We start from the raw sequence: 21,818 nt of genomic DNA on the forward strand, positions 1-21,818 counted from the left end.
TTTGATTCTGCGCCATAATATGAACCCAAGTTTCTTCACAAGTTATAATTCTGTTGAGGAAGCGCTCATCTTCTCTTTTTATAATGTTCCTTTAGCTCTGTGCACACTCTCAACCTTGTTTCCTTGTGTAGCCAAGTCAACTTCTTTTGGACCCATCTTGCACTGTTTTGCAGTGCTTCAGCTTGTTACAGATAATGTTATGAACTGTACCAGTACTAACTGGTTTCTCGCCTTCAGCAAGTAAAAAACGAATAACAGAACGTTGTTCAACTAATGTGGACATTTCAAGCGGACCCGCCATCTTGAAATGTGTTTCTGAGGTTATAAACAAAACAACGTTCATACATCAGCTGATCATACAGTGTTTCCCCAGACCAATTTGTCTCTTTAATTATCGAATGACCCTCGTATAATTCGTAGTTTAAGGTTGTTACCAAACACCTCGCGAAGTTCGTGATCGATTAACTTCAGATTTTTACGCAACACTCTAATAAACGTTTGAATGGACCGAGGGTACCTATTTTTTTATTATATACAGTATATAAATATTATGTAATACATAAAACGGAAATATAGTTAGCAAAAATCTCGAAAAGTTCTTTGCCAATTTGAAATTTTTACGTGGTACACTAATAAAAATTTAGGATGTCATAGGAGGGTGTCCGATTTATCTTGACTACCCTAAATAATTGGTTGTCCAGATGCAAATTACAAAATGTTTGAAGCAAATGTTCTTTAACCATCATGGTGTCATCAGCCAGTATGATTGGCTTCGTTGTAGCTTTGTTTTTTTTACAAAGATATGAAAAGCGGTATCACTTTTTAAATGACACCCTGTATTTTTTATTCGGTAATTCATTGCCGCTCCTAAAGACCTATTCAAAAATGTGTCACAGTGTACCATTCACTGAAACACAACGTTATTAATTACATAACACAACATTGACGTTGACGCTGTTAGCTCTTAGTGTAGGCACTCAGGATAATGGAACACAGCCACGTGCTGAGGTTGACAGAGGACAAATGTAAACGTAAGTAGAATGCACACTTGTCATTCCGTCAACCATCGTCAGCTGAAGAGTTATGTGAGCAGAATGTACACCAACGAAGAGAAGGTAGAAATGCAACTCATCTATGGGGAATGTAAATTAACAAAACAGTAATTGCAATATTGTTTTCCTATGTTTGGTACAGTTGTTTAGTCCTTTTAAATACGGTTGTGTAGATGAGGCACACAGTAAAGGCTGTGTTTCACTACAAACTGCATCGACGTAACGTTTCTTTTATTATTGTTGTTGTTGTAGGTAGGCGAAATGCTACGCAGGCAGAGGAACTGCACAGAGAGCGATATCCTGACAAGAACCCACCCTCCCGACAGATGTTTTCTCGTCTTGTTGTGACGCTTCAGGAAAAGGGAAGTTTCAACCCACGACAACGCAATAGTCGTAGCACTCTCACAGACAAAGCTGCCGAAGTTACAGTTCTCACTTCCGTTGCTATGAAACATGTGAGCACACGACAACTTGAACACGAGATTGACATTCCTAAACGTAGTGTGCATTGCTTTCTTACACGTCACCGGTTACATCCTTACCATGTACACCTACATCAAGAATTGCATGGAAATGATTTCCAGAAACGTGTACAGTTCTGTCAGTGGGCACAGCAGAAAATCCTCGCCAACCCGAACTTCTTCTCCAATGTTCTATTAACCGATGAATGTTCCTTCTCAAACAAAGGACAGGTAAATACAAGGAACCTGCATTATTGGTCCAGCGACGACCAACGATGGCTTAGAGAGATGGAACATCAGCGTCAATGGAGAGTGAATGTATGGTGTGGGATGCTTGGTACTACTATTATTGGCTGTTATTTCATCAATGGTAGTCTAAACGGCACAGCGTATGCCGACTTCCTCAGACTAATTCTTCCTCCTCTTCTGGATGAAGTGCCGCTAAGAACCAGAGTGCTTACGTGGTATCAACACGATGGACGTCCAGCACATAATGCCTTGCGTGCACGTCGTTTTCTGAACCTAAGGTATCCTGTCAGATGGATTGGTGGAGGAGGAACAGTTACTTGGCCTGCTAGGTCTCCTGATTTAAATCATATGGACTTTTTTCTTTTGGGAAGCATTAAAGACGCTGTCTATCGCGATATTCCAACAACTCCATAGCACATGCAGGAACGTAGCGTGCTTTTTTGCAATTCTCTTTAGCAGGAAACACTTGAAGCAGTAAATATTTCTTTCATTCAACGAGTGCGCCAGGGTATCGGTGTCCAGGGCCACCACTTTGAGCATCTTTGAATGTTCTGCTCCTGGGCAATGGAACAGAAGAGTCAAAGTCAATTTTGTGTTATGTTTTTCCTTGGTTTTCATTTGTTTTCTGACAACTATGGCTAGTGGACGATTTTGTGATCCCGGGCTCAAAGTCAATGTTGTGTCATGTAATTAATAACGTTGTGTTTCAGTGAATGGTACACTGTGATACATTTCTGAATAGGTCTTTAGGAGAGGAAATGAATTACCGAATAAAAAATACAGGGTGCCATTTAAAAAAGTCATACCGCTCTTCATATCTTTGTAAAAAAGCAAAGCTACAACGAAGGTAACCATGCTGATTGATTTCCCACTGACGGCTAAAGAACATTTGTTTGAAACATTTTGTAATTTGCATCTGGTCAAACAGTTATTTATGGTGGTCAAGATAAATGAGACACCTTATATATTAATAGGAAATGGTGGTTTAAAAAATCTGGAGATGTCCTTGACCGATTTAATTCAAATATTTACTTGACACTCTAGGTTCATTCGACTGGACATAACTAAATATTTGTTTAATATATGTGGTATAAAATGTGTATATAGTAAATTAGGAGGAAACATTGTTAGCAAAAAGCTCAAAATGTTCTTGACCAATTTACTTCTAATTTTTACATGATACTGTAATAAACGTTCTGACGGACATAGGCTACATATTTGTTTAATTCATATGTTCCATTAATAGGTATGTAATACATAAAGTGGAAATGTTGTTAGTAAAAATCTGGAAAAGTTCTTGGCCGACTTATTTCCTATTTGCTCACCTGCACGGCGCCAAGCACGCATACGACCATCATTGGCACCAAGGCAGAAGCGACTCTCATCGCTGAAGACGACACGTCTCCATTCGTCCCTCCATTCACGCCTGTCGCGACACCACTGGAGGCGGGCTGCACGATGTTGGGGCGTGAGCGGAAGACGGCCTAACGGTGTGCGGGATCGTAGCCCAGCTTCATGGAGACGGTTGCGAATGGTCCTCGCCGATACCCCAGGAGCAACAGTGTCCCTAATTTGCTGGGAAGTGGCGGTGCGGTCCCCTACGGCACTGCGTAGGATCCTACGGTCTTGGCGTGCATCCGTGCGTTGCTGCGGTCCGGTCCCAGGTCGACGGGCACGTGCACCTTCCGCCGACCACTGGCGACAACATCGATGTACTGTGGAGACCTCACGCCCCACGTGTTGAGCAATTCGGCGGTACGTCCACCCGGCCTCCCGCATGCCCACTATACGCCCTCGCTCAAAGTCCGTCAACTGCACATACGGTTCACGTCCACGCTGTCGCGGCATGCTACCAGTGTTAAAGACTGCGATGGAGCTCCGTATGCCACGGCAAACTGGCTGACACTGACGGCGGCGATGCACAAATGCTGCGCAGCTAGCGCCATTCGACGGCCAACACCGCGGTTCCTGGTGTGTCCGTTGTGCCGTGCGTGAGATCATTGCTTCTACAGCCCTCTCGCAGTGTCCGGAGCAAGTATGGTGGGTCTGACACACCGGTGTCAATGTGTTCTTTTTTCCATTTCCAGTAGTGTATATCAGGGCATGTAAACCATTAGACCAATTGTTTCTTCCACATATACTCTTTCTCATTATATATTATATATATTTAAACCGTTAGACTAGTTGTTTCCTCCACATATATTCTTCCTCATTATATATATATATATATATATATATATATATATATATATATATATATATATATATATATATATATATATTCTTTCGTCACAGTTAGTTTTAAGAGGAAAGTGGAATGTTGTATTTGTGATTTGTAAACTTATGATTAGAATATTACTATGGAATATGACTCCTCCGAAACTTTGTAGTCCTACCCGTTCACAAATTAAAACTATGAGAAATACTTTCACTGAAGCTACTATCCTCACGGATTCAGGAGGTGAAAAGGTCTCCCATACCCCTCGTCTTAATGATCCCAGCCAATTTATTCATTTTAAGTGACTTATACTCCAATCAAGGTTTCGTTTGCAGTGACAATAAACAAGTCTCAGGGTCAGAGGGAGGGTGGTGAAGGATATGAATAAAGAGGGAAAGAGAGAAGGAAATGGACATAGAGAGGGAGAAGGAAAAGATGGTCAGAGGGAAGGGGGAGGGGGAGATGGAGAGCGATTGAGGGGAGGAAGAAGATGGAAAGTGAGAGGGAGGATGATGTGACCCAAGAGGGGGGGGGGGGGAGAGGAGGAGATGTACAAAGAGAGTGGGAGGAGAACATGGACAGAGATGGGAGAGACGGAGATTAGGACGTACCAAAGCTATTTAGAAATTGCGACGCATTTCGGGTTCGCTAGTCATTGAATAACTGGGAAATTTTTAAGAAGTGTAATTGAAGATGTGTAAGCGAGGTGCATACGTGCTTGATGACACAAGTGCGGGCGGCGAGGCCGCGTAAGTCGGCCCCCCTCCTTCGACCGGGCGAGCCTATATATACGGGTGGCAGAGCGGCCGCGCGCGCCCAGCTCCGCCGCAGGAGAAAGCAAGAGCTGCTCCGCTCCGCAGTACATTTTCTCACCGTGTCCGATCGCAGTGTTGTGCCGACTGCCGCGCCGAGACGCTCAGTTCGTACCTCGCTTTCGCCGCCGTCAAGTAAGTCAGCTCAGCTCCACAGGACGCGGCCGACGAGCTGCGCTTTGTGAGTGAGTGTGCGTGTGTTCGGACGATCTGGCCGGCGCATCGGCATTCCTGCTACGGACGCGGATGCTGTGAAAGATCTTTCTCCACAGGGACAACGGCGTTTTTTGCTTTTCAGCAACTCAACGGTATGACAGAGTACTAGTTGCAGTGTGCGCCACAGATTCTTTGAAGTAATTCTTGTACTCGAGAGATAACTGCTGAATTATGCAAGCACACGGTGATTCACATCCCTTAACAGTATTAATTTTATTTTAACATAAAACATTTCTAACAGCTGGTCTATCAAATTGTGTATACTAGTCATGCAAATCGATGACAATTGAAACTAGAATGGGGGAAATGTTATATTTTTACTAAACCATAGTAAATTTTACTACTCCTCACTTTATTCAAAGGACATGATCATTTATTGTTTATGCACCAGTTAATTACAGTTGTAAGGTCTCTAGTGGTAGGTCACATACAAAATAAGTGCAAAATGTCCTGTTTTACACCCTATACCGACGATACCAGGTTGGTGGGAACCGCGAATGGGTACCAAGTGCAACTGTAAATTTTATAAGTATTTGGTAATCTAGGATTAAACGAGGCATTAGTAATAGTTGCAAACTGTTACCGAGTGAGGAGTGGCAATTTCTGAGGCACTGTACTTGGATGCGGGAGAATCAGGGTGCAAATAGTTGTCAAGCCAAGCTATTTTAGGTTTTCATCTGGCTCTCTAAACCTCTTCATGTGAATGCTGAGACTTTTCCTTCAATACGGCTTCTTTCCTCTCCCTTCACAACTGAGCTGTCAATCTACCTATAGCGTGTTTGTTCTTGATGGGGTGTTAAACTGTAGCCTTCCTTCGCTCCAACTGGTCTCAAAACTTAATCACGCAGGCTTCAGTCACTCGGCTATTTTTGGGTAGCAGATAGGCTATGCATGATTTAGCTAATTTAGGTGTATTGTACCAGAGAATTTTTCATCAGGTATTCAGAACGAAGAGGTATTCCGTCAGTGGATATCACTGTCAACGGCTCTTTTCGTTCACAACAGTCCCAAATAGATCAAAGTTTACTGCTGAACTTCGTCACCTTTGACCCTTACCCCGCCATAATCTCAAACCCCGAAATGGAGCTTCAGCTCTAATGTCGATCATAATTCTTTTAATATAAGCCAACATTCACGCTTCGAATCGACGTAAAATTAATTTTCCTTGGACAATAAGAAGGTGTAGCTTTTCATCAGAAGAACTGTTCAGAAATATACAAGATATGTGCCAGAGTCAGTATGCAATGCGCAGATAACGGAGAAAATATGCGTTTCTGGTCCGTTGTCTAGAGCACCGTACTATAAGGCGGGCAGCAATGCTGCCTTGATATATCATGGTACGGCTAGCCTTCATTTAGAACCTTTCACTTACAGCAAAGCCGTAGTAAACAGATTTCTTCACAGAGCTGTTTACAGCTCGATTGTATACCGTCTTCCCCATGGATGCGGACTGTGTGTCTAGCTCGTATGTCTTTATTTTATATCTGACCCCTGTAGGTACAACAGCAGTTCCCGAATTTCAAAAAAGACTGCATAGTTTTCAATAGAGAAACGTCTGTTTCAGTTAAATGCCAGGTATATTGGGTAACTGACGGATTTTGTAAAGAAAAATTTCAGTATATACAAAATTTTAAAACAAGGTATGTTACAGTTCACTTCTGTTTCGTAAGAATACCTTTTCAGTTTTCTTGTGGTTCTTAGTAATCAAAATGGATGTTCTCCTTGGTATTTAGAATGTTTACAGATAAATATTAACTCTCTCACTTCCTGTGACTCCTCAAAACACTTCTGAAATTCCTATAAAGTCTCTCGGCCTTTCAAATGATATTTGTGGCGAATTCAAAGTAACGATAACATATTTAGCTAATCTGGCAGGAAATACCGTTAGATTTGCCGAAAATTGTCAAATAAATGAGGTAAAGAGAAGTATCTGACGAGTGCTTTTCACTTCCTGGTTTACCTTTTGTGCCATTTCTGAAGCTGCTGAAGGCTTCCTTAATGGCGAGCACAGACGATTATCTTCCGACACTTTCGCCCGCTGAGGCACCAGTTCATTTACCTAGCATGTTTCTACCAAGGTCCCTCAAAAGAGAACAGACTAAAACGGAGAAGTCTTCGGGATACATATTTTCTGTCCGATTGTTTACTGATATGTTTCAACATCTTCCATCCTAAAGCAATTAACGGAAGACGTAAGATTAAATTCATTTCGGTCATGGACTATCTGAAGTGAGTGAAAAGAGTGTACATATATACTGCGCCAGTTATCAGTTCTAACTCGGACATTAAGATACGATGTCGTGGTTGTTCGTGGCGAAACAAGATATACGGACGAATTCTTCTTTTTACAGATAAGTGTATTAATCTGTATGATGTAGGAGTTCGTCATGAGTATTTGTGCCGTGTATAGCTCAGCCAAGCGAAGTGTGTGCCTGAAAGAACATGACACATGTCGGAATTACTTGAGGAGCGGTATCACCGGAATGGTTTCGTCTCTTAACCTTTGTATTCATACTCCAATGTGTACAGTAGTGCGGACAGTAACAAAATATATCTACTGGTACGGATATGGTGTTGTATTTGTGTTATTACAGATGATCATACAAAATAACGCGTTTCTTTTTTGAATAGAAACATGACGACGTAGAGCTTATCAACCCCATACCGCAGTCGCACTGCCACGAACACAAGTACATGCCATTTCTCCGTAATACATTGGGAGAGTTTTTATATGAGATTTTTTTGTGAAGCGTAAGTGTCCCATGTATTCCTGCAATTACTCAATGTTGCCACCTTCTCACCCACTGACGGTCAGGTATTGGCTGTGAAAATTACTTCCTCCATCAAGATTCGAACCGGATGCCTTCAGATCCAACGCCAACGTAGTACAGAGCATTAGAGATATCGGCTGCAGAGGCGGTCGTGAGCATAAAGGCCCAAAGCATATTTCGCGCGTAAAAAATAACTCAGTCCTTCGAATCAAAATGACGTCTTATACTTGCACACGTCTGCGTTCACATTATACTCCGGACATTTCCACATGGAAGCATTCCTGTTTTCCAGCAGGTCTAAAAGGCATGCTTCCGCATAGTATTTCGATGACGGACCTAACCGTCTTCGTCAGGTGCTGGGAAAATGCCGTTAAGTGTGACCATTGTATGATCTCTAAACATCAAAATATAGAAACATCGAATCGTAAACCTGGCTAGACAACCCTAAATACACCTTTTGCCAAAATACATGCATGTAAAAAACTATATTTCTCTCCAATTCGTTTTGCACTCTTTGGGAAAATCAGCATGGTTCCTGCAAGGAGTTCATAGACGATTTCTTAGTTTCTGAGAAGTGAACCAGAAGTGTGCCGTGTGTCTTTAAAGAAGCAGTCACCGAAACACTGAATTCCTCTGAGAACAGAATACAAATCCTTTAAATACTGTATAAGACAAAAGTAACTGAGAATATATGAGCCGACAGTGGAATCTTTCGTTTTCTGTTCACCTCTGCAAGTTACCAAGCAGGCGAACGGCAGAAGAATGAAGTGATTTGTGGTTATCTGGCGATTACTTCCGTCTTTACCCTCTTGAGACGAAATTAACTTCTGTATTTCGTCATGCAGTCATAATTGTTGGACTGTTTCTGAGTGGACAGTGAGTAAGAAAATATTTGATATTTTTTGTTTTCATCATTATTTTATGTGAGGCGTATGTGTACCGAAGCAATCGACTCGAGATGCAATAAACGTAGCGAATCGCCTCATTGTCATCTTTGCTGGAAGATGCATTCCAAGAAGCTTGTCATCGCAGGCCATCAGAAACTCCACTAATTTCTAGTTGCTTTGTTGAAAGAAATGCTTGCTTTCTTCCTTTTTATATTTTGTCCACTTGAAAGCTGCCTTACAAATGCAGATTGAAACATACTTAGTCACAGTGATCACCGTTATTACAGGTCCACGCTATAAAACAAGCGACTATCGAAAAGTCTAAAGCCTCTTTTACACGATCGATTTTATTATCTTAATTGACTACTAAAGCCAAATGAATCTACTGCAGTGCTCCTGGCGTTTTATTTCTGTACTGAGTCTCGTCTGTTCCAAGTGGTCATTTTCGATGACACGTCACAACAAAATCGCGTGTCTTGTGAGAGATGTGTGCTGTGCACTTTGGTATCTGAATGGTGAAATTGAGGTTATGAGGGACTATCTATTTTATGAAAAATAGAAATATAGTAACAAAATGTAGGAAGAAGCAATGGTAATAGAGTTTATTGATGGCCAAAGCAGAATTCTTATCGGAAATTCTTGTCAAAGGTCAAAGATTGTGTGGTAAATTCTTTGCACTCCTGAGAACTGGAGGAATAGGAAAAGTGTCATCCAGACATTTCAGAAAATGTAAATTTATTCGCTCGAAAAAATGTATACGTGCAAACATATCAAATAATATCTAAGAGTGGGTGCCGATAAGTAATGCCACGGAGCTTTTATGTGACAACTCATAAAGCTTTTTAAATAAAAAAACTTTATTAATATTCTACATCTTTATTCTTCTTGTCTACATATTTATTTCTCGACATAGTCACCATGCTGACGAACACATTGCCCCTAACGAGAGACCAGTTTGTTGATACCTTCAGTGATTTTGTTGACGGAGCCACAACCTCACCTCCTAGTGTACCGATTCATCATTATCAAAGCGAAATCCTCGAAGGTGTTCCATAAATCTTCCAAACAGGTGAAGATAGGATTGGGTCAAGTCGAGACTGTATGGAAGATGACCGATGACAGTGAAGCCAACGCGTTAATTGTTGCACTTGTCGCAACGCTCGTGTATGGTCTCGTATTGTCATGCTGAAGGACCGAGTGCTGCATGTGTGGACGAACTCTTTGAATACCAAACTCGATTACAGCACGCAGTTTCTCATGCACCGACATAGTTACGTTACGCACCGCCATGTTACACGCTACAATTCGGACCCCTCTAGCGGCAGAGGATAGTAACTTGCTTTAGCGAAGCAGAAAGTACAACGAGTAGTTCACCTAAAACTTCAGCCGATATTGTGAACAAAACAAAAACTTTGTGTTTTTTTTCCTTGGTAAGTGCCAAATGAATGACATCGAAAATTACTTTTCTCATTAAATAATTCCGACATTTTCACTGTTGAAACAATTTTGCGTAAAACATGTTTACCTATTTATGTTGTTTTTTATGCTTAGTGTATACTTTTTGTATGTAGAATGTAAATACTTTTATACTTTCAGATATTTCGTCTGTCTTGTAGAAGAACAGTAGTAGCAAAAAATATCAGTATCTGGCATAGCTTCTCAATGTGTCACAAGACAAAGCAAACAACACAATAAAGATTAAGAAGACACAAAAACACAAAATTCATTTTTTATAATAAGAATGAGCTCGGTTCACTTCCGATATTTGCAGACGCCGCAGTAGACTCCTGTTTCTGTGAAGTGTGCAGTCTCCAGCATACTCGGAAATTTGGAACTCTGCTCTCAGCACAATCAATATATCATCGGCGAGTCGTGTTTGTTTGCTAATTTACACACACACACACACACACATGAAAGGTACGCGAGCTTGAAGTAATCTATTTCTAACAGAAAGTTGCTGCTGTAAAAGAGAGAATAAAGTAAAAAAGAGAATAAAGCAGACGATGCTAAATTTTAGCGACCTCAGCAGACATCCACATCCTCACCGGAAAAAAATAAAATCATTCGCAAACGTGGAAAGGCTTGGTTTGAAATGAAGATAAATGGGTGATGAAGATATTTTTTCACATGTGTCGGTTACAATGAAACATCCATTTCACGGCTCCTAAGTAAGTTACCAGAAGAAATTTTAAAAAATGTAAAACAGAGAAAATTTTCTCTACACAACGTACTCAATACGTCACTATGACAATACGGCAAAAAACCGTGCGTCAAGGTACACACAGTGGGCTTGTTGGCTTCAATTAGTTTTAAATCCATCAACTTATCGCAGTACCACACAGAAGTCCCCGTGTGCACTGACGAGCAATTGTGTTGGTAGGATGCAAATGTCCCAGCGCTAAGTCACTGACTGTTTGCTTAAAATGGACATCTGTCCCGTCCTTTTCGATGGACAATAATGTTCTCTGCTTCAAATAGAGCCTTTCTCACAAATTACGTACAGTCGTATGAGTATAGCAATGGCAGAAACTGGTAAAGATGTTTACTCAGACCATTCGTTAGATAAATTTTATCCTGCAATGTACGTATGTTGAAAGGCCACTGCTTCGAAAAAAGTACAGTTATGAGGACAGCAGCTCCCCTCCAAAGCAACAGTTTCATAGTTACCATAATAACAAAGATAGCTGCGTATATAATTGACAGAAAATGTTATCTGTTAAAGTGTGCTAGTATACATGTGTTCATCAGACTTATCAAACTCATAACAGTATTCACAATTCACACAGTACGGTCACATAAGCGAACTGAAGCAGAAAATTGAAACTAATAGCTGCCAGTTGGCACGTGGTACTTTAAGCGTCAGTGGCATATGTAAATTTTTCGTGTTTTGGCTTAAGTTAACTACAAAAAGTAAATAATAAATAGACAGACTATTTACTGTGTAAACCAATCTATGAACAGATGAGTCGAAATTCCACAATTTGAGATATTTGTCAGTGAACCAATCTTGTATTGCATGGTTTCTGTCTGATACGCAGTTCCATTACAAATGTTCTTAAATTAGAGTAGCGAATATGGAGAGCACTGTCATATGTTTCTTGAAAGGATAAATATTAGACAATTTTTTTAAGATCCTGTCAGTCATTCGCATTAAAGATATGTGGTAATTAGTATCCTCTCAATGTGATGAACAGCATGACATTCATGTACTGGAAAAACAGCTCCGGAAATAAAACATTGTCACCCACGAAATCGTCTGCTGTGACTATCATCCTAGCGATATGAAATGTGTCCGGTTGTCGAGAGTATACCGAGTATATGTTAACGGTCGGATTTGGTCTCCTACGAATGTAGAAATATTTAAGAGCGTTGTAACCATTTTTGGCACCTATCTTAGTGCTCCTGAGAACTTCATGAAATGATTATTGTTACCAGTGTCTTACGCAATCATTTCAAAGGGCACAGTATATATTACTGATGTTTACCTCAGCACATAGTAAAAATAATCTAGTCGTCGTATACTGTCCGACTCCTTACCAGCCACATTCTGAAGATAAATATGTTACGCGTCTCAGGATTCAAGCTCACCTACAGTTTGGTCTCCTTGGCATTAGTGTGAAGTAGGGGCCTAGGACACAAAGGTGGCTTAGTTTTTGTGTAGCGAAATCCTAACGAGCGGAACTGCTACGACCGGTTATTCCAGGTGCTCATGGAAAATTTCCAGCTCATTTTTTTCCAAGTTGTAATGCTGAAGATTCTTTCTCTCTGTGTTACGTAATGTCAGCAAATTACCAATCAAATATTATTCAGTTGTCTGTTACTGTCTATATTAGTTCAGATGGAGATCTGAAAACATATTATAATTCTGTCATGTAGGATTGTTTAGTTTATATTGACCATTATAATTTTGTCATGTAGTATTGTTTAATTTATATTGACCATTAACTCTTAAGAGACCCAAAAAAATGATGACCAAATGTAAACTGGCGAATTGCATTTTATAGCTGTAGATCCGCGGAAACACACTGCGAACTTTGTGACGTATTTTAGAACGCGTTAGTACAATAGATTACACACATGAAATTTAATGGGTGAAAATGATGTTTCTCTTTGCATGTAATTTTTAAGTTCTGTTGATGGATTATGCATCACTTCTGCAAATACTAATACTCTCAACTCATGAACTGCTACAAACACACATTAATTTGACGTTCAGGCATTCGCAGTTTTTTAAATGAAAAAAGATTGTGTTACTTTGATAATTACTATCGACTGTGGCGTTAGGTCATCACTAACAGACAGCTGTCAACTTTTCTTCATATATTTGGTCTTATGATATGGGTTGTTATTACGGAGTAACGTAAGCTTATGGAACTGCTACAGTAAATCGTTTTTCCCGGACGTTGTCCTCGTTACTGAGTGTTGTAGAATTACTTCAGCAATGCGATGAAAGGAAGGAGGGAATAAGTGTCAGCTTTTCATAGCCACAGCGCGCTTTAGAGATGGAGAACTCACTCAACTGGAAAAAATGAAAATGAGATTGGCAATATCCTTATGAAATAACCATCCCGAAATTCGTCTACAGCCAGTTAGGGAAACTATGTAAAATATAAAGCAGATTTCTTGGAGTGGATCTGAACCCTGATTCTCCCGAGTACGACTTAAACTTCTTAACCACTGCAGTGGTTCTTAACCTCTGCAGTATGTACGTCACTAGGATGAATATGCATGCATGAATTCTGTGTCCACGAACTCAAAACATTAAAACTAAGGAGTAATAAGCACAGACAGAAAGGGAATATTAGATATGATGACCTTTTTGTCTGGGATTTCACAAAGAAGAAAATAAAAGAAAAAGAAAAGCGACATCTTTGCTTACGTACGGCACATTTCCAGTGAGTCACACTTTGTCATATCATCTCGCGTCAATGCACTAGCGTAAAAACGAACACAGGGCTATCCAAATCTTTCTGAGATAACTGAATACGCAAAATAAGAAACTTCTATTTCAGTGTGAGCGTCACTATTATCTTGAAGTAACAATTGGAGTCTTTTCTATTTCTTAATTATTTGCACCTTCTTCATTTTTCCTTTCAATAGTGTTTTTGCCACTTACATTCCCTATCTTATCCTTGGGCTACCAGTCATTCTTATCCATGTCAGTATAAATTTTTTAGTTTGGTTAGTATTCATTTAAAGAAAAAGTCTTATTGGACATGACTAGTTTTATTGACTGGCGACTCTATAGAGTGCTGTGTGCACAACGTCCATATATGTTAAATTAAAAGGAAGCTCAGCATTGGTCGTAATATTGATGTTTTATTGATAGCAGAATCGATTTTCGATCACATAAAGATCATCTTCGGTGCTGTACACATTAAACTCAGACAATTGTGTCAAGTTATCAATAACCAAAACTTAGAACCTGGAATCAGTGTCTTTAACTACTGCGCCACCTCTCAGTGCATGGGTATCGGTATTTTCTTTGCACGCATGTATGACTTACGTGAACGTTCTTCCATCTATGACAGTAATGTCAGTCCTTTCTCAGTGTTCTTGCACCAATTTCCCATACGTTGTTTATGAAAAGGGCTGTTCTCTGGAAAAGAACCAGCAATATATGACTCGAAAGCGAACACGAAGTCTTGTTAAACTAAACCTTTCGTTATTTATTCTATACATCATTCAGTAAATGTCACTGCACTCAGGAATCGAATCAACATCCCTTATCAATCAGCTATAAGTCTTCGACAGCTGTAATACATCTCTACCCAACTGGTTTTGATTAGTATCCGCCTGTATCTGACTACAGTTGCCTCTTTTGTACCGCGCATTATTTCAAATTTTAATTTTTCATTTAGGATGTAGCAGAACCCGCTGGTTGTATATTAACTGCAGTATAAGATAGCCGCGATCAATTACTTTTGAAATATTCCTTTATTTTTATGAACTAGTTTCCAAAACAGAGAAGTTTACATTCACATTTGAGAGGGTGAGTTGCTGTATCTGCCAAGTAAATTTGCTAACATTTTAAGAAAAACGAGAAGAACAGCAATGTATTCGGAGATCTGTAGTCAAGAATTATGTGTATTTTATTTGCTCGTTGTCAGTTTTAAAACTCAAATTGAAGGGAACAGTGAAAATATGTGTTGTAGACTTTTGAGAGCAAGTACATGTAATTAATAAAATAAACCTTTATTATATCCTTTGGATCAACAGTGTGAAAGCGTAATGGTTATACAAGTTTAGCCATTAAGGTAATGGTCCTTTTTCTTTTACACAAAAACAATACTATGGTTCTCTTTCACAGGTCTTCGTTCACACATTTCGTCGTCCACATCTGTATTCACATTTTGCATGTTTACAATAGTGCTGACGAGGACTATTTGTCCATGCTCATTGCAAAAAAAATGGCTCTGAGCACTATGGGACTTAACATCTATAGTCATCAGTCCCCTAGAACTTAGAACTACTTAAACCTAACTAACCTAAGGACATCACACAACACCCAGTCATCACGAGGCATGCTCATTGCACACCAAAATGGTTCACCAACGGTTTTCGAACCTCATTCACCTTTTCCTCTGCAACAGGAATGTCATTGACACTAGGCTTGGGGTCTTAGAAGCCCATCCTTTGCATTTCTTTAGGTATGGTTGTCGAGATTCTTTCCTTGCGTCGTGTAGCGGTTCCTGCGCTCTTCACCTTGGCTGTGAATACACACAGTACTCACAACTACAGCTCACAAAAGACTGACTGTTTCCTCTAACACCATAGAAGCAAGGCAGCGAGAGTGGCGTGACCTGGTGCGAAGCATTAAGATTGATGCATACACGTTGTTGGTTTTGAAAGGGAAAAAATAAAATAGTTATATTCATGTTACGGGATTTGAGACTCAGCCCAGTATTCAAAGCCTTTTATTACAGGTAAATGGCTGACTTATGCAGTATTACTTTTCAATATATGGTAAAGTTTAATGCAGATAATCGATTGGCTTGCATAACTCAACTGTTCGGAATTATCACGTGGCAGTTTTTGAAATTAACCTCTCATTTGTGGCGTTACACGGGGCACTGCTTCGTGCGGCAGTGCGGGTTGGATTGGTGTTCACATCCAACTGACAGCTTCCATTGTCGTTGTCTTTCTCCCACAGAGTTAAGAGCTATTCACTGCAATTCAGTATTTGTCAAGGTTGTCTTAAGCACTGAGTATCAACAGAAATCGGCCAGCTTTCAGTACATCTAATTCAATTAACCGTACCCATATTGTGTGTTTGTTTATTGGAAGCTTTACCAAGGTTCTACTCTGACCGATCGAATGGTTGGAAAGATATTATTAAAGGTCGTATTCCATTTCATGTTATAATACAAGGTTCCGGACTTGTTTTACTGAGTTTTTCGGAATCCTGGTTTTGAAAGCCTCCTTAAATCCACTTCCAAAATTATGATTTGCGTCACAAGTCTCCAGTTCATGATTATAATCTAGGCAATACTTGTGGTATGGAATCGAATTTTGGAAACCAACATCATCTTTAATGCAGCGATATCACGAGAGCATACTGAAAAGCATAGGCTCCTAATTTTTTGTGTGTAAACTCAACTACTTTTTAAATAAGCCAAACGTATTAACTTCTTCACGTCTACATATTTGCAGTCTTCTGCCTCTAGAAGACACCGAATTGCAGCGTGTAACATGGCGGTGTGTATCAGCTATGCGGGTGCATGGGAAACATCGTGCTGTAATCGCGTTTCGAATTGTGTGTGTGTGTGTGTGTGTGTGTGTGTGTGTGTGTGTGTGTGTGTCTTCTTTAATATATGTAATATGCAAATATCTTGACATGTTGCGGCTGCATGTTTTACCACAATTAGCTGATCATCGACAAGAAGTCGTCTTCCTACAAAATGAAACACCACAATATGTGCTGACAGAAATGGAGTGCGTGACGCTATGAAGCACCAGTACCTATTTATGTAGAAATTCATGACATAATGGGTATTAAATCATGAAACTTTCATTCATTTCTGAACTGTCCATCAACAACATCAGTATGAGGTGTTGTCACCACACGCACGAATATTATGTTGTGTTAGTTGCCTGGAGGGGTTAAAAAAGAACCAGGCTCAGACTGCCATGTCTGACACACATGGTGTTTCAGTTCAAGTAAACTGCTGGTTGGAGGCTGGTATGAAAATGTAGCTCTTCCCATCACATCTCAGGCGTGCTATACGGGTGACAAATTTGTAAGAACTGCACTGTGGATTCTTACGTTATATTGCTGAATTACGCCATTTGGCACTCTAATATTGATGGGTATGACACCGGAGCTTACCATTCTTGACACAGTCTGACGATCATTCAGTGTGCCATATCTATCGTACCAATGACTCGATCTTTCTCCATCTCCGAAAGATGACGATAGGCTGAACGTCGACTTTCTCTGAGCATGTTGTGTTAAGATCTCGATCTTTCTCTTTTTGACAGTTATTATTGTTTGATGTAATATGGAACTCTCACGAAGAAACTGTTTGCTTTTGTCAATCATACATTCCAAAAACCCTTCGTATGCGTTGTTTAGTTCGGATGCTACAACAATGAGATCGTTAATTACCTTCTTAATACAACTTGAACGTCTGGTGTTCCAGACCTACCGCACGAACACTTTCTTTTAAATTTTGTGCCAAGGCTTTTTGGGGTAATGTGTGCTCTGGGCAGCTGAAAGTGAACCTTACAATTCCATAAATTGGTGGAAACCATAGGCAAAGAAGTCAGCTAACACAGTAAAATATTACGTAACTGATTGTCATTTTTATTGAAAATTTTTGGTATGTCGCAACGGTTAACAGATATCACTAAAAACCTTCGTGACAGTGTCGAGCTGAGCAATTTTTAAGAAAAAATAAAAAGTATTGAAGGTTAATCTATCCATTAAAAATATCAGCTTCATGTTGTGCTATGAAGAATATTTTTTTACTTGTACATCTAACTTCAACTTAACATATTTAGGCCCAAAAGGAAAGAAGTTCCCGAATTTTAAACAAGAAGTACGCTTTTGGTTCAAGAATTACTACACAAGATCACCTATCCTTATTTTCGGTTTATTTTAACGGATAATCAATATGCTCTCCTCATTATTCTAAGAAAGGGAGCCCTACTGTCCAGAAAGAAGGGTATGCAGAAGTATCCCCGCAGTTGACATCAACTGGCTAGCTTCTCCATTTCGTTTTTTCAATTAATATTTTCTCATAGACATTGTTAACGCGCAAATTTTTTGATGAACACCGTGTACCAAAGTAAAGCAATCAAACAGAAGTCAGCCCCAATTTATCAGCCAGTGTGAAAATTGGTTTCACTATAGCCTGTAACCCATGGGAAAATGATCCGAAAAGCTAATTTGTTAATATCACCTTTACAATCATGTTTCCAGTGGGACAGGTTGTAGCAATTCCAGCAGTGTCTGCGTTTAATGCTCTGTAATCTGTTTCGGTAATGGTGCGATTCAAATCAGCGTTCAGCATGCTAGATTTAGATATTCCATGGTTGTTCTAAAACGATTAAAATGACTGCCGAGATGGTTCTTTTGAAATAGAAACCCAATATTATTTTTTCCATCCTTGTATCCGTGGGCGGACTGTGTTTTGTCCAAATTCAATATTTCCTAATTCTTTAATTAAACTGTAAGTATAAGAAAATTATCTTCTCTGTCCAATATTACAACAGTATTTTCAAACACTGGAAGTAGCGTACAACATTTTCATCTTTTTTAATCCCTTGTTCCACTCGTCAGTGCTTGGAAGATGTTCTGATGACATTTTTGACTTACTGCTCCCAACCCAAAAACTTTTTTCAAAAAATATACTCATTTTTATAATAGTTGTTCAAAGATATCAATTTCATACCAATAACCCGTTTGAAAATCTGAAACAGAGTTGTTACCTCTAGTTTTCAGGATGTTTCAGGCAATGTTAAAATTCTTTATTCAATTAGCATTTAAAGATTTTCGTATAACCCCTTTGACCAGAAAAATCTGACGCACCGGTTTTGGGACAAGTGACTATTTGGTTCAAAATGGTTCAAATGGGTCTGTGTACTATGGGACTTAACATGTGAAGTCATCAGTCCCCTAGACTGAGAACTACTTAAACCTAACTAACCTAAGAACATCACACACATACATGCCAGAGGCAGGATTCGAACCTGCGATCGTTGTAGCAGCGCGGCTCGAGACTGAAGCGCCTGTAACCACTCGGCCACAGCGGCCGGCCAAGTGACTATTACACTATGTCTGTAATAGCCGGTATATGAAACAATGCTGGCGAAGAAAGCCAAGTTTCTGGTATCCATAGCAGCAGCGGAAGTTATCTTCATCGGCACCTCCCTCGTAGACTAGCCCGAACGGCAAGAAATTGATGAGTTTTCTGCAGGAGCGAACTCACCTTTTTTAACTCACAAGGGAAATGCGTGACCTCTAACGCTCAGAAACGTGCGAAAATGTGCTTAAAATACAAATAGCTTATTCCAAAAACAGCAGCATGAGACTTTCGCATGCAAAACTGAACATCTTAACTCCCAGTTCGGTTTTACAAAGAGTACTCTACGGCATTGGCACCTTAGGGCCTACTAACGCCCATTAATTACGAATATTTCGCCCAGAGCAAAGTCCCAGGCGACTGGAAGAAAGCGCAGGCGACTCCCGTATAGAAGAAGGGTAAAATAACGCGCCAGCACAATTTCATATCAATATCCTTAACTTCGGTTCGCTACAGAATTCTTGAACATTTTCTCCGGTAAACTATAATACAGGGCCACGAGGCGGAAAAGTTTCTGTTCACGAATCAGCACAGTTTTAGAAAGCATCGGTCGTGTGAAACTCAGCTTGTCTTTTTCTTACATGACATCCTACGAAACATGGATAAAGGACAACAGGTAGATTCCATATTTCTAGACTTCCGAAAAGCACGGTGCCCCACTGACGGCTATTAACAAAGGTACGATCATACTGAATAGGATATCAGGTATGTGAGTGACTCGAAGATTTGTTAAGTAACAGAACCCAGTACGTCGCACAATAAGACGAGTGTTCATCAGAGACAAGGATACCGTCAGGAGCGCTCCAGGGAAGTATGATAGGACAGCTGTTATTTTCTATAAAACAAAAACAAACACCATCCGAACAGGCTGTGGAGGCCTATCGGTACTGACCTTCCGCAGTGTCATCCTCAGCCCTTAGGCGTCACTGGATGCGGATATGGAGGGTCACGTGGTCAGCACACCGCTGGTCCGGACGTTGTCAGTTTTCGTGACCGGTGCCGCTACTTCTCAATCAAGTAGCTCCTCAATTGGCCTCACAAGGGCTGAGTGCACCCCGCTGTCACTCGGCAGACCCGGACGGTGACCCACGTAAGTGCTAGCCAAGACCGATAGCGCTTAACTTCGGTGATCTGACGGGAACTGGTGTGACCACAGCGGCAAGGCCGTTGGCGGTGTTATTTTCTGTACAATACATTCATGATGTGTTGGACAGATGCGTAGCAATCTGCGGTTGTTTGCTGTGGTGTACGTGAAGGTGTCGTCGTCGTGTGGCTGTAGGAAGATGCAGGATGGTGTAGACCAAATTTCTAGTTGGTGTGGTGAATGGCAGACATCTCTTAAAGTAGAAAAATGTACACTCAAGTTCATAAAAAACAGAACACCTTGAACGACTAGAGATCGGACGTTCATATTCACAGGACATGCACATTAGTACGTCCTGCAGAAATGGTTAGCATCTGAACCATGTCAGGCCGCGGGTTCATGGTCAATATCGACATCGCGGCGCTGTACCATCAACCGGTAAAATGTGCCTGCACCTCTCGTTGTCGCTATAAACCGAAGGTAATGACTCAGTGATACTTGAATAGGCGTGAAGGATGCCTCGCAGATGTATGTGCGAACCGTACCGTGAGATAAAAAAAAAAAATGGTTCAAATGGCTCTGAGCACTATGGGACTCAACTGCTGTGGTCATTAGTCCCCTAGAACTTAGAACTACTTAAACCTAACTAACCTATGGACATCACACACATCCATGCCCGAGGCAGGATTCGAACCTGCGACCGCAGCAGTCGCACGGTTCCGGACTGCGCGCCTAGAACCGCGAGACCACCGCGGCCGGCACCGTGAGATCAGTGAGTTTGGAAGAGAGCGCATTATTGACATGAGAGAATGTGATGCATCCATCTGGGACTCAGCTGCTCTTGTGGGACGAAGTGTCTCGGCAGTGCAACGGGAGTGGGCAGAATGGTTCACGGAATGGCGTGGAACACGATGAGATGGGTCAGGTCGCACTACGTAGACCACATTCCGAGAAGATCGACACCTCATCCGAATGGCATTGCAGAACAGATCTGCGTCCTGCTCGGCTCTGGAACAGTGTTACACATCATAAGTTATCAGATATGACAGTCCATAGCCGTTCTTTACGGCATGGGTTATGTGCGCGTTGTCCACTTTTCTGCCTACCTTTGACCAATATGCGGAAATATGCTAGACGACAATGGTATATGGAACGACGTCATTGGTGACAGGAATGGCATCAGATAGTGTTTTCGGACCAATCCATGTTCTGTCTGTTTGAAAATGATGGCCACACTTTCGTTCGCTGCAGACAGGGGGAGAGGCATCACAGTGACTGCATTCACAGAAGAGATACAGCTCCAACTGAAGGCTTTATGGTGTGGGGTGCTGTTGGTTATAGCTACAAATCCCATATGGTGGATGTCTAGGGCACTGTGACCAGTGTGACCTAGGTGAATGACATCCTGCGACCCATAGCCATACCTTTTCTGCACATCATCCCAGACGCCACTTTTCAGTAAGACAATACGCGATCACATGTTACTGTACGAACATGTGCCTTTTTGATGCCACAGGATGTCGGACTTTTGCTCTGGCCCTCCAGATCAACAGACTTGTCGCGAATCGAAAATGTGCGGAATATGGTGAAACGACGAGTGAATCGCTGTGATACATGCCGACCACCACAGATGAACTTTGGAACCAGGTGAATGTAGCGTGGTGGCTATACCACAGGATGTCATTCGCGTCTTATACGCTTCGATGCCACCAAACGTGAAACAAGTTATCAGCACCCATTGCGGACCCTATGTCATCTATT

The 21,818-nt window shown here is 40.9% G+C and overlaps 1 protein-coding gene across 2 annotated transcripts in view; it reads left to right on the plus strand.

Annotated features, from left to right (window-relative positions):
* Positions 1-4,627: 4,627 nt before the first annotated feature.
* Positions 4,628-21,818, plus strand: part of LOC126299546 (elongation of very long chain fatty acids protein AAEL008004-like) — a 299,627-nt gene continuing 282,436 nt past the window's right edge. Inside the window, exon 1 of one of the 2 annotated variants that reach the window (XM_049991540.1) lies at positions 4,628-5,100. The gene's annotated coding sequence lies outside the window, so the exon portion shown is untranslated. The remainder of the gene's footprint in view (positions 5,101-21,818) is intronic. The other variant, XM_049991541.1, reaches the window with a different exon arrangement.

This window comes from Schistocerca gregaria, chromosome X, assembly GCF_023897955.1.
Source record: "Schistocerca gregaria isolate iqSchGreg1 chromosome X, iqSchGreg1.2, whole genome shotgun sequence".
Lineage (NCBI taxonomy): Eukaryota > Metazoa > Arthropoda > Insecta > Orthoptera > Acrididae > Schistocerca > Schistocerca gregaria.